At 43.3% G+C, this 26784-nt stretch overlaps 1 long non-coding RNA gene across 1 annotated transcript; it reads left to right on the top strand.

Annotated features, from left to right (window-relative positions):
• Positions 1-6676: 6676 nt before the first annotated feature.
• On the top strand, positions 6677-9087 carry LOC132449106 (uncharacterized). The gene is made up of 6 exons (XR_009523512.1): positions 6677-6868; positions 7547-7604; positions 8005-8048; positions 8307-8370; positions 8455-8535; positions 8748-9087. It is a non-coding gene; the product is annotated as an uncharacterized LOC132449106 (long non-coding RNA).
• Positions 9088-26784: the final 17697 nt, after the last annotated feature.

Here is a 26784-nt window from a genome sequence, read left to right as displayed (position 1 = left end):
GCTTTACAAAATAATAATTATAATTTAATTTAATTTTAATATAAAATACATATAGTCTCTAAGCCAATTTAACTCCAGTCCTGCCATGTTTATGTCTCCCCATCAATGACAAAATATACACCCTTGCTCTCTCTCTCTCTCTCTCTCTCTCTCTCTCTCTCTCTCTCTCTCTCTCTCTCTCTCTCTCTCTCTCTCTCTCTCTCTCTCTCTCTCTCTCTCTCTCTCTCTCTCTCTCTCTCTCTCTCTCTCTCTCTATTTGTCTCTATCTATCTGTGTGTGTCACTCTCCCTCTCTCTCCCTCTCTCTCTGTGTCTCCAGCCAAACTTGTTGGCCTTGAGGGAATGCGCTGCGATCCCATCAGTCAGCACGTCATTTTCAGACAGGAGGTTGCTAGGCAACCGTGTCTGGTCACCCCACAGGGCTGGGGAATCCGACTGAGGCCAACAGACAGACAGGCCAACAGACAGAAAGGCCAACAGTGTGTGTGTGTGTGTGTGTGTGTGTGTGTGTGTGTGTGTGTGTGTGTGTGTGTGTGTGTGTGTGTGTGTGTGGGGGGGGGTTAACATCATTATAATTTAACATGTTCATTGTAAAAATGCTATTCCATCCCTATAGTATTTTCCTCGTAGACATGAATATAACCACGGTATGTGGTGGGTATATATATATATACATATAGCACATACAAATATTTATATACATATATTTCCCCTTTGCGACGCCTGGGAGATCAGCATTGTTGATGTGGAGACCCAGGTGTTCATCTCAAGGTACATGAATCGGAATACATTTTACGCTGTGTCGCTTAGCATTAACGGTATGTAGCATGGCGCTTCCTGGACACGGCGGAAAGCCACAGGAAGCTCCTTCACGCGTCCAACACTGGTTGCATATTAAAACCAAATTGGGTTGACAGAATGAAAGGCAAAGTAAGAATAGAATAGAAACAAAGTTCTCTTTTCATATTTACAATATTTTGTCGTACCTAATAATTGTCGGCTGGCAGGTTTATCGAGAGGGCCTGAATCAATAGTTTCCGTTCTATTCTGCACCAACGCATCGACCCATCGTATGCAGTGTTTCCCAGCGAGACGTCCACCACATGATGAGCAGACACAGGCCTACTGAGGCAGGCCAGAGCATCAGCTGACCCAGGCCAGAGCATCAGCTGACCCAGGCCAGAGCATCAGCTGACCCGTTGGAGTACTTTATCGGAGGGAAGCTGCTTCGGGAGATATTGGTTCTGAAACATATGGAATCGTACTTATATCTAAAACGCATCCGGATGGCACTGAGGATCTGTCTGGAAATAAATGTAAGAAACTAGTCCAAAAAAGGTTTATAAAAATTGTATGTAGAAATTGTTTAATAAAGGAAAACTGTGCCAACACGGTGACATATCTACCTGCCTATCCTGCCTATCCATCTATCTATCTACAATAGACCAAGTAACCAGCTGTGAACCGGTTTTGTGACGTCAGGTACAGCAAGACGTCGATACTTGGAGACTATATATTTTTCCTAGCTGACTGGTCTCCTGTGAACAAAGAGGATCTTATGGAGCGGAATGCCACTGTATTGATACAGAACTAGTTGGACTGGATTGATTGGCTAATATTCACAAACAAAAAACTCTATTTGGGAATATGCAGCATAGCATAATGATGAGGACACCCTTCCAGTCATCAAACTAAAAAGCTACACCCTTTCAAGGGAGAATTTGTTGCATGGACTGCATTTCTATGTTTAGAAATGACAATGGGTGTGAAGACGTAAATTATTTTTTTAACTAATCTAGGCAAACATTGTGATATTACTGGTCTGTTTCCGGGATCGTCGTAGGTGTGAATGCTGTGAGGAGTGAGCCATAGATTGCTAATTGTTAAAACATGTGCATACAAAGAATAGATCTGCTTTACGCACAAAAGAAAAGCAGTTTATTTTCCGAGGTATGCGTTTTGATGTTCCAAACGTATGATATAATTTAACTTGTATTATTACTTTAGCTGTTGTATCTCTGCTGACCTGTCAAGAATAACGGTAGTAATCTATAATCAATATGGCTCTCCAACATATGGGATCTGTAGAGGAGGTGAAAGCGATACCAGAATGACAGCATCCGTCCCCAGTAACTGGAGCTCTACGTCCACCACACACATGACGTAGACGATCGATATTAGGGCCGAAAGCTTTTAGGAAATATTGCAATTACAGGAAGGAGAGGTTCAAGTTATATGTGTAAAATGACACCATGTTTTAATCCAATATAGAGAAATAAGTCTGGATTGTATTTTTCCATTCCCCCAAAAAGCATTCATGCTGCACCTACTAAACAAAACAAACAAAGATGTCTGCCGCTTACGTAATAAATTAAGAAACACACCCTCTGTCGTCCATTTTCCTCTCCCAAACATGACTGCCACTGGCGCATGTCCCCGTAATGGGGATACACTACACTGAGGGTACACATAATCTCGTGACACGGTTGACCTTGCTGCACAACGTTGAACATCTGAGCGGACCGTTGGCAACCAATTACGCCGGTCGTATCCACTTACCAGCCGGGCCCAAACAGATGGGGTTGCTGTTGACCTCTACCATCTGCAAACCTCATTGCGCTTGGAGCAGCCAGGAGATGGGGGGAGGATGGGGAGGCATGTCTAAGGCCGGACGAAAGCCTCTGACCAGGGTTGACTATTGGGTCCGATAAAGGAGAGGGGGTGGAACGGTGCCGTGATGGGCTTTTCATTTGTTACCCTTAGAACAACATGGGTTTAATTACAGGAGATTGCTTTGGTTGATTGATTGTTTGTCTTTCGGTTGTGTTTCTGTCTGCTGGACTAGCAGGTTCAAACTGGGTGTTTTATTCACTGAATGCTTCTGTTCTTGGATTCTGGGATTCAGATATCACCTTATGGAATGCTCCAATTCTGGAATCATCCAAGTAAAGAGGCGTGAACATATGAAAGCCTTCCTTAAAATAGCTTGATCTCTATCAACAAGTGCATCCATGCAATCATTTTAACAAGGATAGGCATGTGCTTCAAAGTCTGTTTGATTCTCTCTAAATTCCAACAACCTCATTCATTAAGTCATTGTTAACCATTGCACGCGAGCCTGAGTACCCATCTTCACTGTGGTATCTGCTGCTTAATCTGTTGTTGGTACACGTTTGGAGGTCCCTAACAATAGTATTTATCCCCTGTCTCAGACAGTGTCACTACCACTCTGTAATTTGGTGGTCAAAAGGGTTGTGTTCTAAGTCATTATCTTGCCTTTGTCTTGCTGCATGTTTTCCCCCTGTGTCATCAATCCTCTATTATCTTTTCTTACCATGGCTTTGTTTACAAGATTAAAATACTGGAAGCCTATACTCTGTGGGCACTAGATGATGGACATATGTCCAAAACGGTGGTCATAGTTATAACTGAAGGGGCTAGGTTGAGCCAAACATGATAACAACTATTCAGCCGAGGCGAGAGAAGAGGAAACACAATGTAAGGACACTCTCATGCACATGAGATGTCCTCAAATCATTCTTACACTGACTGGTCACTTTTTATCACTCCAGCCCTCGATCAGTTCAAGTTGTCTCACATGAGTTTCTACAGAATACAATCCATCCACCCATGACTCAACCTTATATATATATATATATATATATATATATATATATATAAATCAATTTGTTCTCTTGAGAAATAAATCTTTGAATTTAAAGGTTAAATATATCAGGTGTAATGCGACTCATTGAACGATGAAGAGAATGATCCCCCTTCATTCAAGCATCAACTATTGTCCCCTGAATACCAGAGAAGCTCCCACTTAATATTGCTCCCAATCTCAGAGCAGCAGTAGGCCATTTCAATTTGGTGTTTGTCTTTTTTCCAACTGAGTTGCATTGCAGCACATTGCAACAGCTAGAATAATCAATTTGAAGCGAGCCCGGCATAGATATTAGCTTCATTTCCACTGTTGAGTGTACGGAGGGGCAGAAGCAGAGGAGCGCGCCCCGCGCACACACACAGGGTCGATACGACCCCCCCCCCCCCGTTCCTGGCTCCCCACAGCACGTTAGCCTTGATTAAAACATCTACGTGCCCGGGAAACCCATCTATGTGATGACTGCAGCGAGACGAGCACCAAGTGAAGGGCCGATCCTCCACATACTGCTGGCCAGCCCGTTCACTGGACCGGTTGAAACATGATTAAGGTCCATATGGGTGAAGGAATCACACTGCACCAAAGTGTTTAAGAGGGCATTGATTAAACAGTTTAAACTCTGGGATGTAAGAATGCACTGGCCTATTGTGGAAAACCTCTCAGACAATAACACACGCACAGTTCGTCTGGCACAAGTGCAGGGAGCAAAGCGCTGTTATGACGTGCTGTGTTTTTATTTCACAAATTCCATTCGTCCTCCTGCAATGTTTTTTCCCTTGTTCCCGTGATAACATTTATCACAAGGCTCACATCAAGGCCTCACAGTCCATAAAGTGCAGAGGAAGTATTCGAGACAGGGGTTAAGCTGTCGTCCAGCTCATCGCTTATACCTCCCGCCACTTGGTTGAGCTTTATGGCTCACAGCTGCAGTATCCACCGCTCACAAGCTGCAGCGTTGCTCATGTTCCAGACCGTCAACAGTTACCGTGGAAACCAAACCATTATAACACAACAACCCTTAGGACAGCGCTTAGAACACTTTAGATCGTTGATCTTTTTGCATATCATATGAAGCACAATGATCTTACACATAGCCTCGACCTACAATTCCTCCTACACACGCACAACAAACTCACAACAGGTCTTTCATATCTACAGTGTGACGTATGGACATGAAAGACAAGTGAACATGTTTAGCATCTTTACCACATGGCTTGTTTGCGATTCCATTGACATGGATGACATTGCGGTGACATGGAGTTGATCGTTAGCCAGCTTTGCGTGACACTCATCCATCACTCTTCCCTCTGAGGGGAGGGGGTGGTGGTGTTGTTGGGGGAGGTGGGCGGGCTGTCCATGTTGGCGTTCATGTCAAACGACAGTCATGCTATTGTTTCTCACTTAATCCTGGCCTCTCCCTGAAGTCAGACTACAGTGTTACTAGAGTGTACAGGCATGGGAGGACATTCTTCGGTTTGTTTTCTTTTGCGTGTTCTACTCACATGATGTTGGTTCTGGAGTTATTCTGAGTTGGCATCTAGACGACAACTGTAAAAAAACAAAAAAAAAAAAAAAAACAGAGGAATGCTATGATTGGTCACACCTGCCTCCTGCATGCTTTATGTGACCTCTGGGTGAAAAGCGGTCGGGTGCATTTGTGTTCTGTTTCACTGTGGCCTGTTTTCCGTGTCATTTAACGCCCCACCAATCAAAATTAACTGTGTCAGCAGCGAGCTGGCTGGTTGCCGTGCAGAAGATCCCTGCAGTGGCCGACTGTGAATCAGAATGGCATCGCCGTAGCAGCTCCTGTCTGCTGATGTAAACATCTTAGTGGCCGCTGTATTTCTGCTGTGAATACCAACTTCTTCGCCTTGTCAGGAAAGTAAAGACTCTTATGTGTGTGTGACTGCTGAATGACCATCGTTAACACAACACGATCGACTACCAAACCGACAAACCTGGATAAACAACAACTATTCTTCTGGCTGATGTCCTCCCACTCATTAAAACACCTTATCTTTTGAAAGGCCCGTCCTGCGCATTCACAAAAACCGAACAATACCTCTTGCTCATACAATTAGCCTACCATAGCAACCCGGTATCACGCGATTGCGTGCTCCTGCGCACGAACGTTAATCTATTGAAGCGTGTTCCAGAGCACGATAGTCCGACTTTTTGCGTGTTACACAGAACGAAATGTAAACCAATGCATTCTGAATGGGAGTGTTCTAAGACAATTAACTAAACGGTACGAGAGAGAGAGAAAGAGAGAGAGGGAGGGACAGAGAGAGAGAGAGAGAGAGAGCGAGAGAGGCTTCAGAAAGGGTGTGCGCAGATAGTACAGTGCACCCTAGTTATGTTTATGCCAAAACCACAAATGCTATATGTATATATATATATATATATATATATATATATATGTAAGGGATAATGCCCGACGAGGTGTCCATTATCAGGAATTAATGGACGACGTGGAGGCGTGAACCGTCCGACGCGAAGCGGAGGACGGTTCACTATTACTACTATTTTAGAGACGATACGCCAGCTAGCGCATTAATTGAGAACGGTAAACAGACAATTTGACGGAACTACTTGTCCAGGTGTCCGTATATCAGGAGTTAATGCACACCCTGCATCCAATCAGAATCGAGTATTCCCGCAGACCGTGGTATAAATATATATATATATAGCCTAATTATATATATTTCCTATATATATGTATAGGCTATATATGTATAGGCTATAATTATATTATTTAGCGTTTGGAAGGTTTTGTTGGAGACAAACAAAGAATCTTCAGGCAACAGATGTGACAGCTGTGACTGCTCTCTCTCTCCTTCGTCTGCTGGGTGCTCTGTGTTTGCCTACCTGCTACAGGTAGCCAGTGGGCGGGGCTGAGAGGCTTATCAGCTGATGAGGTGCACCTGTGCAGGTCTGCCACGCAGGCTGTAGCTCTCTCTTTCCACGAGAAGGGTCCAGCTGCAGGCTTGGGCGTTCCCGTCATGACACAAAAACGTCCATCGGGCGTTCCCGTCATGACACAAAAACGCCCATCAGGCGTTCCTGTAGCGTTTCATCGATCAATCAAGAAGAGGTGAGTGAGTTTCGCAAGGCATGCTGGGTATGCTACCCTTCCTTTTTTGGCGGTTTTACCTCGTAGTAACTTTCCAGAAAAACGAAAGGGTTATGATGAGAGATTATGTCAGTAAGTATGATATTGTTTATTTGACAACATTGGCTGTGAAGTATTCTCATTTAAATCACTGATTTAGCTGTGGTATCGTTGTAGGCCTATCCGAATTCGAATCCGATATAAATACTCGTGACAAGCATGGTTCGGTAGCAGCGAATGCTATGCTATCGTCCATAAACGTTGCATATACTATTCAGAAATCGGCAACGTTTAAGACGGTTTGTAGGTAGAGGGTAAAGTTCGCAGCGAAGGCTTTGCCGATTATTTTACTGTGAGGTTAACATTACCAAAGTACATTGTTAAGTTGGATGTTAAGGTGTCAGCTGGCATGGTAAGAGGCATGAAATCGCGGCCACTCTGCTTCGTTGTGGTGACACACGCATCGTTTTAAACTGCATGTAAACGTACTAGTATGTCTAAACTAACTAGTATGTTTACATGCATGGCATATCAGAGAATTCTGTCAGTTCGGTCGCGGCGCAACGAATGAATAAAGATCGTTAGCACTCTGAAAAACAGATGACAGATGTGCCCTTAGTTACTACTTTATTACCTCGTTGATGACCAACGTTTAGGAAAACATGTACTTTTAATTCACCCTTGGGTGAAATCGAAGCGTAGTGTGTACTGAATGCGTGTTGATGATGATGCATATGAATTGCAACTTACACGTCTTCCAAACCTTTTCAGTACCCTGGCACATGCTTTGTCCAATGGACCATGGAAGGGACTTTACTTGGCTGACGAGGTAAAACGTGTGGCTGGCGCACGATTCATTGCATCTCGTAGAGTAGCATTCACTGGTAGACAGGCAGGCCTCTAGATTGTTTATTATGATTTAATGAAGTGTTCCTATGTGACGCTGATGGGCCCTGGTTGCTGCTAAATGCTTGTTGAAAGTGCATTGTGCACTTTTTGTATGTAGCTACAAAATGAGGGTGGATATCACTTTATAGTTTATAGGCATTATATACTAATAAGAATCATTGACAAATCACATTCCCCTTTTACCACCACAGGACGCACCTCACCAGTATCAGAGCAACAGCTGTGGGGTGTTTATGCTGCTGGTGAGATGCATTATTTTCAGAAATGATGACTGATGACTAGTTTGTAAAACAATTAACTCATTTGTATGTTTATTTCAGTACGCAATGTATTCTACCCTCAAAAGCAATATGATTTCAGTGAGGTGAGTTCTTTCAAATCTCAATCAGATGTGTCGCATGAAATATAAGGCTTTTAATAATTTAGTCATCCTTACTGAAGGCTACAATTAACATGCATCATAGGTCATACACATTACTTTGTCTTCAGGTACTGCACTTACGGGAGGAGATGGCTACATCTTCACAATCATTTACACTGCCATAGTACACTGCTAAACAGTACTGTAACATGGATTTGTATTAGGCTATGAAGTCATTTAAAGCATAACTTTACTTTTCAGGGGGACATGCTCTCTATCAGGAGGTGGTGGTTGGACAGCTGTTGGAGACCTTTATACTTGAAAGGTTTATATACTGTGTCCATGTTGCTATTTACTTATTTTTGGTGCTTACGAAGATCGTAGCCAATACACTTGTCTCTGTCTCTAGCCCTGCAGAACTAGCTGGCTCCTTCTCACCCTCTCCATCTCCCCATCTCAGTCACACCTTCCAATCACTAAGCAGTGAAAGGTATTACATACTATGTCCATACTTTTCTATTTACATATATTCTCTCTTGCTCTTTCTCAGACTTTTGATCGATCAGTGACTGCCTTTTTGTTTAATGGTGTGGGTAGTGTTGGTCTGGGCTTGTGTGATTGAATTGAAGGTTGATTATAATCCCTGTTTCTCTCCCTCTCTCTCGCTCTCCTTCACTCTTTTTCGGCTCTCGCTCTCTCTAGCCCTGCAGGACTAGCTGGCACACCAAGCTCACCCTCTCCATCTCCCCATCTCAGCCACACGCTCCAATCTGGCACAACAGAGGACAGGCCATTCTTACCACCCGAAGTCCTTCAGCAAATTGTACAAGAGACGCTGAGACTGGACATGGCGATGCTTGGCGTGTTCAACAGGGTTTCAAACACATTCCGAGAACTAATCAAGCCTCTCCATCCTTCCATATATATAAATGACAGTTTGGCAGGGGACATTAAGCTTAATAAAGACAATCTCATATACATAACGGTTAGAAAGATTTACAACAATGCAGGCTGTGGCAGTGGCCTTGCGCTACGCCTCAAAGGCTTCTCAAAAAAGAAGAATTGGCCAAGCGCACCCCTGGTACTGAGGAACGTTGCATATGGCAGGTTTGTCATCAAAGATGTCTGCCTAGCATAATGTTCTTTTATTACTCCTTTTTTGTTTTATTTGGGACGTCTTTTTTTGGAATCCCTTCCATTTGTAAATGTACATACTACTGTAGTAAATGTATCTGCCCAGAAATGCTGGTATTTTATTACTCCTTTCTTTTTTGTTTTTGTGACAAATGCTATACGATGTATAACATACATTTGTGCCCACGATGTATGTTGTAAGGTTAATTGTTACAGAGCAATTACTGTATTTTGTCTTTATTGAAAACATTCAGTGGGAAAAGTAAGTGAACACTTGGGAGTCAAATGGTCTACTGTTTGAGCCTTCATAGTGTCTGGTAACTGGATTTGAACTGCATAATGTCCCAACTCCCAAGTGTTATTTTAATCTATTCATTATTTAATTTGGGCATATTCTTAAACAACTATATCAAACATCTCACTTATACCTAATACGGTAATACCCTACCTATACTTACCCAAAAGATAATGAACTTGAGATCATGGAGCCTCCCTGTAATGATCGTGTTGCATCAAGTTTGATGCAAAGTGTGGGCCGAGATCCGACACATAAATGTAAGCTAACATTCTGTAGGCCTAGCTGGCTAACGTACCCGTATTACGAGATCGAAGAAGAAGGGGGCGCTAACGTCAGTTCTATGCTGCCCATACTACTAGATCGACGAAGAAGAACGGGGCGTTCCAGCCTGCGAAAACGAGAACGCCCACCACACGAGAACGCCGGGGGGGCGTTTTAGTCTGCGTGAACGAGAACGCCCACCACAGGAGAACGCCGGGGGGGGGCGTTTTAGTCTGCGTGAACGAGAACGCCCACCACACGGGAACGCCCATTTGTGTCTGCAGTCGGATGATATTGGTTCTTTCTGATTAGCTCTTAATTGAGATCACCTGTCACGCACCCCTTTATTATAGGTGAACACAGGGTTTGGTTTACTTTTCGCATCGGCCTGTGTCAATCGAGGTTGAGTTTAGTGAGAGTTGAAAGTTTTTGATCTAGATTGCAGCTCACTATTGTCACTTTATACAAACTGAAAGTATGCGTTGTTGCGTGTTTGTTTTTGTGGGCATTTGACTGAACAGCCCAGACAAATATTGCTACCAACATGGCACTTCGAAACAGACCACCGCAGTGAGTAAAAGTTATTTTCCTTTATTAAATGTTGACGTTTTTGGGCTGTCTCCTCAGACACAAGCCATCAGTATCCCTGCTCTTTGCACCTTGACATGCATGTCACCGCTGTTTGTTAACCTAGCTTTGCTGATTTGTATCTTGTGATGTGTGTGTTTTTCTTAACAGGTGTTAGATGACTGACAAGATCTATGGGGGGGCCCCCTTTGGGCCCCCCCATACCAACTTAGTCTTCAAAGGAATCTAGTGCCATGGGACTCCAGTGTCTTCAAAACATCCTCGGAATACATGTGTATGAATGGTCCACCGAAGGGTTGATCTGGAAGCCACCACGGTCCACGCAGTAATCTGCTGCGTGGGCCGTAGTGGCTTCCAGAGCCATCTTTCGGTCTTAGTCAGGATTTGTTACACTTGCCCTTCAATGTAGCAGGCTACGGGTTTCTGAAGAAGCCTGCTTTACGTAGCATTGGAGTACAAATATTGTGCAAAATGCTCATGTAATTGCACTAGCACTAGTAACCTGTAGATTAGCTTAGTTTATACCACGGTCTGTGGGAATACTCGATTCTGATTGGATGCAGGGTGTGCATTAACTCCTGATATACGGACACCTGGACAAGTAGTTCCGTCAAATTGTCTGTTTACCGTTCTCAATTAATGCGCTAGCTGGCGTATCGTCTCTAAAATAGTAGTAACCATAGCAACGGGAAACAAAACAAAGCTCGGCGGACTATAATACCTCCCGCTACCTCCTGTTCTAAAGTCGTAGTAGCTATGGTCCGTCCTAATTACTGGAGGAGTGAACAACGTTTCCGTTGCATGAGAACCCAACGGGCGTGTAATGGTGGTTCCGGGTATTAGTCGGACCCTCAGGCGTAACCAGGGAAACAAATGTATGTTTTGTGGAAAACTTTATATTCAGATTGTAAAACGCATGAAAATATAAATTAATGGTCTTAATTTGGTCACCGTTGGTAAGTGACCGTGGTATAAGCGGGATAATGCCCGACGAGGTGTCCATTATCAGGAATTAATGGACTTCGCGGAGGCAACCGTCCTCCGCTTCGCGTCGGACGGTTCACGCCTCCACGTCGTCCATTAATTCCTGATAATGGACACCTCGTCGGGCATTATCCCTTACTTAACGTCATTCCGTGCTGTCTCTGTCAAATGTGTGGCTTACTTTAAGTCCGCAAGGCCCTCGGGTAAACCACGTTGGAACACCCCTGGACAAGGTGATTAGTCACTGGGTGTGTGCTAAAGTTTTGTTCCATTTTTCACTAGTTGGTTACGGTTTGGTAGAATTGTTTGGGTGATGGCGTATGTACAAGAGCCTACCGTGGCCAGGCCACAGTTGCGACGATCACGGCCGGATGGCCTAGTGTGAGTGCAACCTTGATTGCATTTGTATACTGTTTACCATTGGATGTTTATGCAATTTGGCTTAATTCATCCGCAGTAAAGCTGCATTTGACTATTCCAGGGTCGTTTTGTACAGGCTTTCAATTGACCATGTTGACTAGTTTGTGGGAAGTTTTTTTTTTTTTACCTTTGCTTACAATCCAACGGTTGTGACCACTTATGCAACTGGACTGTGAACCTTGCAATTCTAGTTGCATATTTGTACACGCAAGCTTGTCCATTTCTATCGCCATCACTAACACTAGCTTCAGCATTTTAGGCCATTAGCTGACTTGTGTATTGGAGTGATGATTTGGGTATTTTAAGATGCTTGAAAACCTAAAAGTCAGTATGAGAGGCCCTGGCTTGTCCCTAGACTAGAAATGTGAACAGAGACACTAAAATACACCAACATTCTACACTGCCTATCAAAAGAGACTTCTAAAACATATCTGCTAGAACAGTTCCTATACTTTTTGTATAATTTGGTCATGCTGCAAATTTACTTTTTGTAGTTGCTCCATATTTAGTTCTTTGACAGCCTCACCTGCTAGAAAAGTCTATTCAAATCGGCTAAATATAATGAACTAAATTAATAGCCATGAAATGTTGTCACTCATACTAATGGCATACCCTCTTTCAGTTGGTGGTTCAACACTGATGTCTCTCTAGGCTTGAGGGAGAGCTCACAAGTCAATTACACGAATGTCCTGGAGCAATTGGGAATACACTTTTATTTAGTCTACCTGACCAGGGACATCTCTTGTTAGGTTGTCATTTATCTTGTTTGAACCCGAAAGGGCTGAAATATCAACATTTCAGGTATTCTGTTTGGATAATGTGCAAAACTTGTGGCTTCACTAATAAAAAAAATTAACAAATGTATTTTTCTTAATGTGGTTAAACTATTTAAAGATTTGTATGCAAAATATCTGTTTGGATAATGTGCAAAACTTGTGGCTTCACTAATAAAAAAAATTAACGAATGTATTTTTCTTAATGTGGTTAAACTATTTAAAGATTTGTATGCAAAATATTTCTGCTCAATTTGTGGTCAATGAAACTCGATGAATTTTTTTAATTTGATAAAACACAACTATGGGTTAAAGGTATTTGCTTTGGGCATCTTTTGATATTTTTAGAATCTAGCTCCATTGCCGTTAGAAATGGTGTCTCCCAGTACTGCAAAGTGCTTCCACAAGTTTAAAAAATGGGCAGAAAAGGAACTGCCAACTAAATCTATTTAACATGGGTAGAAGGTTTCCATGGAAGCTCTTGGCTGCTGGTTCCCAACACAGCTCCACTGTTAGCCTGTGACCTTGCGTTTGACTTTTAGTGACTTTCACAAAAGAGAAATGAACTGGTAATACAATAAACAAGACATTTCATAGTACCATTTTGAACTGTTTGTGGATATTGCATTAAATCCATATGCTTGAAACTTTTCAATAATGCATATCAACGAAACAATGGAATGAAATAAATAGTTCAAGCAATTTGTGGGACTTGGCTGCTTTTACATTATTACTCATTTTGGGGGTTATTTCAGTCTCCAACCTGCAGGTCGTGCGAAGAATCATGTGAATGGGAATATTCTATAAATGTCTTTATCTTTCGTCTCAACACTTCTGCTGCAGCCGCTGTTGAAGCGTATGAGTCCTTTGAGACCCCCTTTGATAAAAGCTGATATCCCCGAAGATTCTCGGGCATCTTCGACAATTTGGCTATAGATTGTCTCATTACATGCTAAATTATATAATTATAGCCTAATTATATATATAGCCTATACATATATAGGCAATATATATATATATACATATAGCATTTGTGATTTTGGCATAAACATAACTAGGGTGCACTGTACTATCTGCGCACACCCTTTCTGAAGCCTCTCTCGCTCTCTCTCTCTTTCTGTCCCTCCCTCTCTCTCTTTCTCTCTCGTACCGTTTTGTGGAGCACGTTAATTGTCTGAGAACACTCCCATTCAGAATGCATTGGTTTACATTTCGTTCTGTGTAACACGCAAAAAGTCGGACTATCGTGCTCTGGAACACGCTTCAATAGATTAACGTTCGTGCGCAGGGGCACGCAATCGCGTGATACCGGGTTGACCATAGCAACCAGCTGAGCCACTCCCTTCCATTTTATGATTTAGCGGCCAGTGTAGCCTGGTGCTACATTTTACGTTGTCGCCAAGTTTGCTAAGGTGGCCGCCCTGCGTTGAGGAATCCTTGGGGGCTGAAGGTGGACGTGAGCGGCACCATAAGTGTGTCTCTCAGTCAGTCACCCTGGAAGGGCAGGAGACCGAACAACAGCTGGTTGAAGACTATCCGACTACTAGCCATTGCATTTTTATTAACCCATTAAGATTTAAAGGGTAAGTAAACACCCAAATCCCTTTTTGCAGTTGAGAGCAGCTCTGTTTAGTCTCACAAAGGGTTGGTGCACATTTCTGTGTCATTTTTTGGCAAACATTTTTAAAGTCTTAAAGGCACCCAGTGCCACTTTCGAGGCTTAAAAATAAACATTCAATTTCTAGTCTTTTTTACACGTAGTAAGTTTCAATAACTCCATACCATTACATACCGACATTTAAGCAGCAAAGATGAGACGTCGTTGTGTGGTGAGAACTGATACAAAATCGATAACAACAACAATGCCGCCATTTTCTTTATTTTTTGTAACCTACAATAAATAAAGCAGGCTTCCAGTCAATGGAAAAATGGCTTCTCCCCACCGGCGATTGTTGTTGTTTACGATTTTCTATCAGTTCTCACCACACAACGACGTCTCATCTTTGCTCCTTGAATGTCGATATGTAATGGTATGGAGTTATTGAAACTTACTACATGTAAAAAAGACTAGAAATTTAATGTTTATTTTTCATTGAATGTTTACATAAAGTTGCACTGGGTGCCTTTAAAACAGTAAACAATACAATTCTACGTTAAATAATAAGGAGACTGCTTATTAAAAGTATACAGCCTTTCCAGGGCGGTAGTTTTATATTGGCTCTGCACCTTAGCTTGAGCGAGTTTGACTTGGGTTTTGTTACTTACCCTTTAAAAAGCCCACATGTGCTGTAGGTATGCTAGACTACATGTAAACAACACATGCTCCTACCTAGCTATGCCCTGGGTATTATAAAGATGTCAGCAGTGTTACTGTTAAGAGAGGGGACTTTGCTCGAGACAGGGTAGCAAAAAATTGCAAAACACCTCTTAGTAAAGAGCGTGACAGCTGATTTGAGGCTGTGTTGCACTGACAGGACTAGATACACAGTGCAGCTCAGATCTTAGCAGTGTTGTTTCATTTTCAGCTTGCAAAGAGAGGGGGCAACTTGCCTATTATTCTCTTTATCTCTGTGTAGAATCCCATCTGAAAAATATGTATAAACGGTTCATCCAAACAGACGACCCTTCACTTCCAGATTGAATATGGGGTAGAGGAGGGGGTGTGGTTGTTTATGAATATGACGCTGGTCTGCAGCCAGACAGACAGATTCATGTCGTGTTAATACAAGGGCAAATGTGCCGTGCTATGTAGGGCTAAGCTGTGTTGACATGATGGCAATCTGCTCAACAGCTGAACCACAGTTGTAAGGCAGGATCAGGCTTGGTGCACACCGATACTTGCCAGAATGTAGTTGATTAAGCGTGTGTGAATGATTATCGGTTTGAAAGCATTTTAAATCTAAAACTGTGGGCCGAGTTCGTGTTTGCCAGTCGGTACTAAGCGCTCGCAGATCCCCACCTCCAGCGACATGATTGGTCAAAACATATATGAAGCGATAGAATGTTAAACACCCTGCTCATCCAGACGGGAGCTCGTCCGCCATCAGACTTTAGATATTAATCTAAAGTGTAACTTTGTTTCGATCATAGGCTGATTCTCCCGGGTTGTACTGTTCCATACCATTCCATATGTCTCTCACTCTGACCCTGCAGTGGAGTACTGGTAGACTTATTGTGCGAAACACCAGCATATTCCCCAGCTCAAGTTCTTTACTACAAATGGGGGTCCTTCTTGCTATTGGTGTTGCTACCTCTCCCATGCTTATGGGATATTTTAGGAACCATGTGACCGAATCCCTTTCAGAGTTTATTTTCCTGAAAATAATCATAAATTATATTGGTGATTGGTCCTTGCATTTTGAAAATACTTAATATATGAAATTCAAAACGTGCTTTTAGGGCTATCAACTATACCTACTAGATACTAAATAGATTGGAGTGTAGGGAGTTGTGTTATAATGCAGACTATAATTAAGACGTTGAGATCTTTAACCTGCGCTAGAAAGCCACATTGAGTTCCAATAAGAAGGGTGACATAAAACAAAGGTTCGATCAAAAGCTAATATTTCAGCCGTGGACCCGTCATGCCATATAACTGATGGTGTGTGTTTTTGTGCATGTCAGGCTTTTCTATTGACTTGGGATCTGAGTTATTATTCTCTTTTAGCTAATTCAGGTACTTCATCTAGATTGACTGACTTGAGTAATAGAGCATGAAGGTTACCCCCCCCCCCCCCCCCCAATGATGTAGACATAATATGTATGATCTCGATAAGCAAGTCTTGTTAGAATATTGGGGCTGGGCATCTACATGATGCAAGACAATAATACAAATAAAAAAAACATGCAGGGTAAAATTCACTAAATACACGCTCCGCTGTAAATCCTTATCACAAAGGTTGAAACAATTTTCAAGAAGACAGGAATTCATCACATCCTAAAAACGTCCCACTGCAGTTTCCATCAATCAGTTTATATGCAAAAATATAATGAAAAGGAAGCCATCTATAACGCTAGACGAACGTCCCCGGAGGCCCCTTCGCCGTGTAACCTTGGGACGGTCCCATCAACGGCTCTGCCTCGGCCCTCTACCTCCCCACCTGCATGCATTTAATCAGCCCATCAAGCTAGAAATACAGCCCAGGGTCTCTGTGCGGCTGCTGAGACCTCGGCACCGATGCGCCACCCGTTTGACTGCCGTACTGCCTGGATCCCTCCGGCACACAGGGAGAGGTACAGGGCGCCTATAGCAGGGGTTCCAACACTCACTCTCGTCACTCTACGACACACTCAGGGATTTGCTCGTTGCTGTGAATCATAAGTCAGACAGTTTGTATGTACAAGCTGTCTCCGAGCATTAAAACGAAAAATTGTTTGCTTGAAATAGATCATCAAATGTGTAAAGCTTATGGCAGCATCTCCTGCGACTCCACATGCATATAAGGGGACCCCAAGTGGGTTCCCCAACCTAAGGTCTGGAGCCACAGTATACCCCGCAGTAGAGCAATTTTCCATCGTTTTTTTTTCAAAGATCATTGTCCGGTCAAGTCGGCGATATGGGTTTCTTCTGTTGCCTTAGAGGTGTTTTGGTAACACAGTTCCTTCCCCCATTCCCCCCCCCATCTTCATTTACTCATTTCTGCTTTTGGATTTAAACACATGCGATGTATCAGAACAAGATCAAGATCAAAGGGGGAAAGGAATAGCACTTGGACACGGATGGTGCCGGAACGCAGTTTTAATTGCCTTGCGAGCTGGGGCCTTTTTTCAACGTCATGGGGTTTCAGTTTGGAACAATGCTTGCGTAGTTCAAAAGATGTTCTCATGTATTTGTGTGTGGAGAATTGCACAATAAAACATTGTTTCATTGCTTAAAGCCAGTAATCGCAGCGGTATTCTGTCTCGGATGAATTATGAAAATTAAATGAGAAGATGCAGGGCAAAAGTTCACCCAGATGTCAGAGATGTGTTTAATATGCATTACCTATTTCGTATTTATTTTGTTCTTCGGTACCCAGTGTACAGAGGGAAACCAGGTCGTCAGACTGCATGATTAATCTTCAAGTGGTCCACATGTGTCTTCTTGGACAGAAGACATGTGAAGAAGATAAATAATAAGTCCTGTGGAGACTAGGTCACCGGTCACCGGTAATACGTTTAGAAACTCTGTTTCACCGTGGAAATCCAAGTGGGGAATACATCCACAGCAGATATATGTCCCTTGTTACTCTGACTGTGAGTCATTTGTATCATGTTATTAATTAATTCAATTTCCTTCATTTTAAATAAGATGAGTTCTAGAGTTTATTAAATGAAGATTAATTCACTTTTCCACTTTTTGACGTTTTTGCTCATTTCTAACGTATTTTCACAGCTGCAAACCGCTACACATAAATATATACAAACATACATACAATCACACAGTTTTTAATGTGTCTGAAAGTATTGAGGTGTCTTGTGTCGTCTTGTGTACTGTGTCTATAAACTGTGTTCAAACATGCACCTCATTGTATAAGAAAATGAATTTCCCAAAAATGTACAATCTATATTATCTATCTCTAGATCTTAAGGTCTATTGATTTACTCTTTTCCGATTCCTCCAATCGACATTCCTCATTAACTCAACCAGAAAAACATAAACACACTTCCACAGCACAAACCCAGTAGGTGTTTCACCGCTTTGATTTAATGACTTGACTTCTTCTCAATGTGTCGCATGTGGTTCCAATAAAGAGAACAACTCTGGATGGTGACCCATGCTAACCTGCACGGCTCTAAGGCAGCGTCACGGGCATCAAAGAGCTGTTTGATGTGTGCGGTGGGGGGGGGTTTTACCTCCCAGTTCAGGGCCCCCTGACCCATCCTCATTGCCCTGGTATTAAGGGGCTCTCCGACCGTGCCTACTGGCAGGGGCCCCCCACTAATTAGAGGGGTTCCGCCCGGCAGGTCAGGGTTTTAATGAGGCTGGGAGGCCTCGGCTTGCCGCTGAAACACACCGCCGTCTCATCCCGGCTGCTGCCTTTCCAACACTTTTAGAACCATCGTGATGATGAGCTTTGTTCTGATTCTGCTCTATTTATACTGCAAACAAAGTACTACAACAGTGCATTATACTAATCGTCACATGGCCATTCCCTGGGCAGGAGCGATGTCGGTATGTTGAATATTAGTGTAAATGAGGAGACAGACCTATGGTTCAAAACCTTCAAACCTTCAAATAGAAGACTCAAAGTCTGCCGTCGGGCCTGTATTCAAATTCAAAACTCTAATTTTCTCTCGCAGGACTGGCGACAGCATTGTTTAAAGAGAAGACGATGGTAATTAGTATATTATATCTATATATATATATGCCACAAACTCACCGGTCTTCTAATCAGGTCCCGAGAGCCACGGCCCCTACCATCTCTCCCCTACAGACACAGCTCTCCCACCCACTTTGTATCTCCCAGAGAGGAAAATTCAGCAATTAGCAAGTTGGTTCCCAAGATCAACCAAACCACACAAACACAAAACAGAACTTTAGTGTGTTTAACAATTCCTTTATAACTTCTGATACCTTCATGAGCTCTAGGAAACTTCCCTTATTTTCTAATGTGTAGTGAGTACACTGAGAGTGCAGGGTCTCCCCTTCTCGGTCACTCTTTATTCCCTCTCTCTCTTGTTCTCTCTCTCTCTCTCTCCCCTGCCTCTCTCTGTCTCTCTCTCTCTCTCTCTCTCTCTCTCTCTCTCTCTCTCTCTCTCTCTCTCTCTCTCTCTCTTGTGCTTCTTGTCTCTCTCTGTCTCTCTCTCACTCTGTCTCTCTCTCTCTTTTTCTCTCGTGCTTTGTCTCTCTCTCTCTGTCTCTGTCTCTCTCTCTCTCTCTCTCTCCCCCCTCTCTCTGTCTTTCTCTCTCTTTTGTGCTTTGTCTCTCTCTCTCACTCTCCCCTGCCTCTCTCTGTCTCTCTCTCTCTGTCTCTCTCTCTCTCTCTCTCTCTCTCACCCTCAGAGTGATCAAAGGCTCCTAGGGCTGCATGCTTCAGGAAGGCACTAGCTCCCCTGCCAAGTCACATTGGGATTCTTTGAGGCGCGGAAATGAAAGAAGCGCGAAGACGACGGCCCACATCCAGCCATCACAAAGAATGGATCAAATTGGCTTTCCTATGTTTTGGAGGAATATTTGTGTGTGTGTGTGTGTGTGTGTGTGTGCGTGTGTGTGTGTATGTGTGTGTGTGTGTGTGTGTGTGTGTGTGTGGGGGGGGGGGGGGGGGGGGGGTGGAAGGCTTTTCAGGAGACTCAGGTAGGTGTTCAAAGGCTTCGACACTGAGGTGTGCAGAGTTAAAAGTGAAAACACTTGATGCAGAAGACCGTTCGCTCCCCTGCTTCTGATTATGGGGCCACCGGGATCAGTAGGGGTCAAAGAGTTTAGTGAGTTCCTCGGCTTCTTTTTTTTAAGTCATTCATAAGTCACACAGTCATTTGGAGTACCACGAGGTTACAAAAAGGAGACACACACAAATCACACACACACGCGCGCGCACACGCACACGCACGCAGGCACGCAGGCACGCAGGCACGCAGGCACGCAGGCACGCACGCACGCACGCACGCACACACACACACACACACACACACAGCTGCACACGCATGTTCACACTCATACAAACACATCTACACACACGCTGCCACAGGAGCGGTGTTGAGATTTCCATTCACTCCAGTCAGAGGCTTGGGTGGAAGGTGGAGTTGAGCCTTCGGTTCATGATCTCAAGTGGTGGCGCATATTATCATGCCAACGCCGGCCGACCAATGGCTCGTGCCGCACAGTGCCGTGTCACTGAGGCAGCCATCCAGTCCCCTTTCTGCGGAACCGCTTGTTGCCAGGGTCGTTTGTGCCCAATGGGGGGAGAGGTGGATCTGGAGCAGAAAATGTTACAGAGCAAACAGAGGCGGGCTATATCTGCCACCTGAGGGTTGTCATCTTTATACACCCTCTTTGTTTGGGCTTGATGAAGAGTGTACAAATATAACCTAACAGCCAGCTGAGTGGATTCCTCATTAACCGCTAGGTTAGTGGGGCAACAGCTCTATTTTGTCTTCGCAGCAGGGCTCATATTTACTGCTTCGACTTCTTTATTCTGCTTGTTCTTATTCTACAATTTAAATGTTTCATCAGACAGATCTCCTTCATCTGTGTGCTTACTATTTTGGTTTAATTAGGTAATTCAAAAGTAAAGTAATTCTACCTCTGGTGTGTCTGCATAAGCAATTAGTACCACAAGATGCCAACCTTTTGCTTTCTCCTGAGGAGAAAAATGACGTGCCACTGTGCCCTGCAGTGGCATAATGGTCTGGGAATGCCAAATAAATCTAAATTAACAGGATCTCTTCTAAAGTTAATGAGGTCCTTCATAATCTTTCCTTCAAGGACAATATTTGCTTTCTTAGAGCTCTGGGAACTAAGCGCTAGAAATCTCAAAGTCTTTAACCAAGTTATGATACTTCACTCCTACTTCACACAATGTCCATCGGCAGTGTGGACTCCATTTCCTCTTTCCCACTAAAACACATGAAACCAAACCAAATTAAGACCAGCTACCTGCTGGCTCAACTTTAGCTTAGGGCACTCATCAGGAAGTTTGAGGGGGAAGTTTAAGTGTTTGCCCAAATACGTACATGGGTATTAAACCTGGGCTCATCTGAAAGGGGCATAGCGTGTACAGAAGGGTTTTTAAATTTCCGCCAGCTCAGCAGGATCCGTTTTTAATTGGAGAGCCATGCTGGTTTGTGATTGGCCAGCAACCATTCACTCTTTTTAAGGGGCATAAATCTTACCTTCAAACATGTGTAGGCTATGGCAACACTACCCTGACACAAACAGAAACACTGAAAAATGTATGAATAAGCTCTTTCCACTCTTTCTATATTTGATATCTCCCTTATAGAGATGTCATGGCAGGGAAGTCCTTGTGTCATGAACACAAACCATCAAAGAGGGCGTTCAAAGCTGCTTAATTTAAGTACATCTTATCAGCTAAGCTGGGGCCTTCTTTGACTCAGCAACACGTTGCGCCCCCAGGCTTGTACCAACCGGCTCATGGTTTGGCTGCTAGCAATCTCTTTCATGACGTGAAGGTCACAGTGTGAACTTTAACTTTTGAATTATCGTTTTTCTCCAGGGTTAAAAAAATTACATCAGCAGATAGCTTTACTTAACATGGGAAGAGGAACCTCCACTACATTTGCGTATCACACGCTAATGCCACAGTAGACCAGCACAACCAGATGGTGACAACGACCCCAAACCCCGTGATCATCCCCTTCTACCGCTAGGCATTTGAGGCCTACATCTGGTGGTCAAAGGCCTGACATCTTTGACCATTGAGTCATTGATCAATTTGACAACCATGACTCACTATAATCGAACTTGCTGCCGGAGGAAAACCAGCTCCTCACAGGATTATCCGTAAACTATACGTGATAAATAAGCTTAATATCAGTTGCATGCCTAGCTCTTATTTTTCTTATTGTAGCGTTAAACATTGGGTATCCTTAAAACTGGGTTTGAATGAAGGCATACATTTAGCAGCAGGCATTAGTAGACAATGTTACTATCAGTGATGTTAATAAAGCCACAGTGTCCGATAAATATTTCAATGCATGGAGTGAGAGAGACAAAATAAAGTGATTCAAATCTGGTCATGGGTCTCATATAGGCCTAGTTAGCAGGTAGTGCATAAAAAATGGCCCACAAAGGGAGAATATATAAGACCTGATTAAATGTATCCATGCTGGGAAATACATATTATTCATAAAATATATTCATCCCATTGAATATAATATACACTTTCTCTCGTTCTGTCTCGCTCTCTCCCTCTCCGTTTTATAGGCTGCTGGGCTGGGTTAACAATGCAAAAAAGTTTCACACTTGGGTTCACAGATTCCCTTTCCCTCGCAATAGGGGCGGTAAGTAATGGTTGAAACTACAAAGAAAACTCAAGTTGTTCCACTCTTTTCCAGCTGGGCAGCAAATCTCCCAGCTGTTGCCGCAAAGTCTTTGAAGATGATGACAGAATACGACAAATATGACTTAATAAGTAATACGGTCCAGCGCACTGCTGCACGTGCTGCATGCTTAAAAAATGGACTTCCTGCCTCCGGTGAGCAATCCAAGGTCATGGACAGTTGTGTCATTCCCCGAGAGGGATGTCAGTGTGTATTATTGTGTGTGAGGGTGTGTGTGTGTGTGCATGTGTGCTAGGCGTGTGTGTGCCTGTGTGTGTGTGTGTGTGTGTGTGTGTGTGTGTGTGTGTGTGTGTGTGTGTGTGTGTGTGTGTGTGTGTGTGTGTGTGTGTGTGTGTGTGTGTGTGTTTGTGCGCATGTTTGCCTGTGTGTGTGTGCTAGGTGTGTCTGTGTGTGTGTACCTGTGTGTGTGTATGTGTGTGAGTGTGTGTGTCAGTCACCACTCCTCTAGAGAATACCCCTTGGCATGAATAAAACACGCCGCTCCTTTGCCAAGCTGTCAAAATGGCATTACAGTCGTCCCCCCCCCCCCCACCCTCTGTTAAGCCCTGCTTTGCAGTCTCGCTCTCTCACTCTTTATCAAGCTCTCTCGCTCACTCACAAGCCCCAAATTAAATATGAATGCTGGGCTTACACTGTTCACTGGTCGGGACGCGTTGTGTCTGTGTCATCACGGTTACTGGAAGCGAGGGGTGTTGGGGGACGACAGCAGGATGACTAAAGGGAGCTGATGAGTAAGATGCGTGGGGGTGAGGACCTGAAATCGACTTCATCAAGATGTTTTCTTCATATGTTCAGCAGACGTGCCATTCAGCACACACCCACATGCCGTCGCAATCTTCCATGACGAAGGTGTTTAGCTTGATAGTACCACTCAAAATGTACTAAACATCTGCATGTAGAGTGTCACAAAGATGCCACAAGCCTTCTGCCAGATGTGCTTGTTTACCCTTAAGACTGTGTTCATTAAAGGTCGATGACACACCAAACCATTCATGCTTCCAACAATGAACTCATGATAGATACGGATACAGTTCTGTCATTGGGTCCGGTCTGAACCCTTCCTTTGCATGGATTACAGACCTTCTGCTCAGGCTTCCATTACTGTGAAGGTCTGAGCAGAAAGTCTGGGACCTGTAATTTGTGTTGCAGTGGTTTTAAAACCACCATTTTGTTTGGGAAGGAGAAATACCAGGCAGTTACCACCACACCGTGTCATTTTATGCTTTTTGCACGGTAAACCACTGAGCCTGAAGAATTCCCGCCAACCCTCCCCCCAGCTACCCTCAAACCCTTTCTGCGAAGCGACACAACTCGACTCCAACAATGGGGAAGGAGCTGCTCAATACGTACAGCCGTGACTATGGCGAGTGCATTAATTTGTGATACATACTAGCCTGCCGGAAAGCAGCGCCAAAGCCAGCCCCATGTGTTGCGCTGCGGTGACAGGATAACGCAGAGGGGATGCTGTTCGTTTTTTGTAAATCCATGGGGGGAGCGGCATGTGATTACACTGTTGACATTCTCTGCTAGAGGCCTTTCTGGCTCCCCTGCCTAAGCTTCACATCTGACTAGCCTGCGTCGCCACATCATACGCCGACATCCCAGAGTCCAATGAGCGGGTTTCCACATGATTTACTGGGAGGGCAACATTTAAAAGGAGAAGGCGTCTCCAGTGGTTTGTTCGACATTTTTTAACGGAAATGAGCCCTCCCTCTTTGAGGCGAATGTGAATAGTATTTTCACATAGTCACACAGAGTTGCCAACTGGGCATTCCTTGACTGCTTTAGGGCGATATTGAGAAGCATAGGGCCTACATTTCCCCTAGTCCCTTGGGTCCTCCGGAGAAACCCTGTGCCCCAACTCCATGAGCATGTGTTGGTGTCCGTAACAATGTTTTGAAGAGCCTTCCATCATGCAAGTGCATGATTCGAAGACTCACTTCTGCCTCTCCTTGTTATTTTTCCTTCTTAATGTGCATTCTTTCTTTCACAACACCTTTAAATAGCAGCTGCTGCAGAGAACAACTTAGTGCACTTACGATGTATTATAATATCATCATACCAGTGCACCTATGTTGGGGATACAAGATAAGATAAAAATACATAGACACCAGATACATTGACATCTATCTATCCATCTGTCCATTTTTAAACAAACATTTAGCTTTATGTATCCAAACATAATGCTCTTTCCATGGTACATTAACGTTTCCATTGTTTTGTTTTGTTGAAACTGTTCAATTGTATTCTGGTTTGTAATTTGACCCAATTAGTTGTGAAAGGGGTAAATGTGATTGTGAGCTTGCATAAACACTGTGTCGCCAGACTGTTTGTGTGTTTTTTTAATTTTTTTTATGCTGTTTTAGAATGTCATGTAGCAAATAGCCATGTGTTGTCAGTTTGGTCCATGTGCTCTAACAATTTGTTTTGCTTTTCTAATGAGTTGTATTTATTTATTTGATAGGGTTTTCTGGGAATGCCAAATGTCTTCTATTTGCAGTGTGCTGTATTTCCATCTTACTATATGACCTGCAAAATCGTTCAAAGAGTGCAGTGGCGGTCAAAGCAGCCACTGGAAAGACATTGTGACCCAATCAAGATGGGCAAGTATAGAAAAGCTGCTATTTAATGACACAGTAAGCAATATAATCTGTTTGAACCAACATCATCTTCGTAAGCCTCCTCACCTCTTTGGCGGGGGCTTGTGATCACATGTTTGAGCGACGCAGAGCGTGTGTCTCTCGTGTGTTCAGCCTATTAGCCAGCGGCACAAGACAGATTGAGCTTCTTCCAATTACAATGGCAGCAGGAGTCAAACACGTACTACACATGCTTACACACACACACACACACACACACACACACACACACACACACACACACACACACACGTAATACATAAACACACTCATACACGTCACACACACACACAGGCATACAACACACACACAGGAATGTGTACTGGCAGCTCCCAACCTGTTGGCTAAAGTGGGGCCACGCAGCGTTTGTGTTGTTGGGGCATGCATCTGTGACTGCACATCATATGTCCTTTTGTTCAAAACTTAGTTTTTTTGGGGATGGGGATTGATCACAATATGTTTAAGTCTATTAGATCACAGAATCTTCAGTTGAGTTTATTCATCCTAAATAGATTTCAGAATTTCTGTCTGTTTCCACACCCATACTTTGAGACGTTGATCCCCTAGACACACACACACAGTGTCTTTGACCTGGTCCTCAGTTCCTCACTTTGTGTCAAGTATGAGGGCCTTGCTTCATGCTAAAGGTCACTAAGCAAACTGTGTGCAAAAACCGAGGGCAGGTGTAAACAAAGTGAACATTTCTGCTGGGGAGACAGATGCCTGCCCTCTGAACGCGGGGTTGAATGCAACAGTTGTGTTGATAACAGTTGGATTTAGGTTTACAAAGGCAGACCTCGACTGGAATCAATGTTAAAAATGGCACTGAAATATAATGTTATCAAAATGAAACATAAAAATATAAGCATTTCAACAATATGACCTTCTATTTAACGGTTATTTCTTAATATTTTCAGGACAAGGCTGGGGACATTCTTGGTTTTGAATTGCCGTTAACACCAGTAATAATGATTTGGGACATTTTCTCCGTCTCTTGCACACAGTCGACAAATCGTCCTGTCTGCCTTACTCAGCAGAATCCATCCTCATGTTTCACGTGACACTTTCCCTAAAGCATATCTCAAGGCGACTACTAAGGAAGGTGCCAGAGACTCATATTATCTTTAGCGCCCCCTGGCTTCCTACCACCACAGATGTCACAGCAAAAAAAAATAAAAAAGCCCATTCCCCTAACCCCTGTTTACTTTTCAAATGTGTTTGTTTAACGGATTTCCACTAAGGTAAAAGTCAACCTTTATATCAATAGGATTGCATCACTTGAACTAAAAAAAACCTAGCACTTTAGCTCTAGGGTCACACAGATAGTTACGTGACATATTCATGAGGTTAAAAGTATAAAATCTCAAAAATTGAAATGTGTCGTGTGAATTCCTAAAATATCGAAGGTTATACTAAGTACATTCATTCAGGTTTTCTATTGATATAAATAGCATAGGGTACTGATTAGTGCAAAGTTATTCATATGAGGTGAACTCATAAGGGAAGTCTGCTCTGCCTGGATTGTCTTTTAGGGATATACTGCCATCTTCTGGTGAAGTACATTGCTACAATTGTATGCAAATGCTACATCATTGGTGAAGTTCGCCTATTCAATAATAACAGTTAGCGAGTAAAAGTTA

This window comes from Gadus macrocephalus, chromosome 20 (genome assembly GCF_031168955.1).
Source record: "Gadus macrocephalus chromosome 20, ASM3116895v1".
NCBI classification, from domain to species: Eukaryota; Metazoa; Chordata; class Actinopteri; order Gadiformes; family Gadidae; genus Gadus; species Gadus macrocephalus.
Note: the sequence above shows the minus strand (reverse complement) of the source record. Positions and strands in the feature narration are given on the sequence as shown.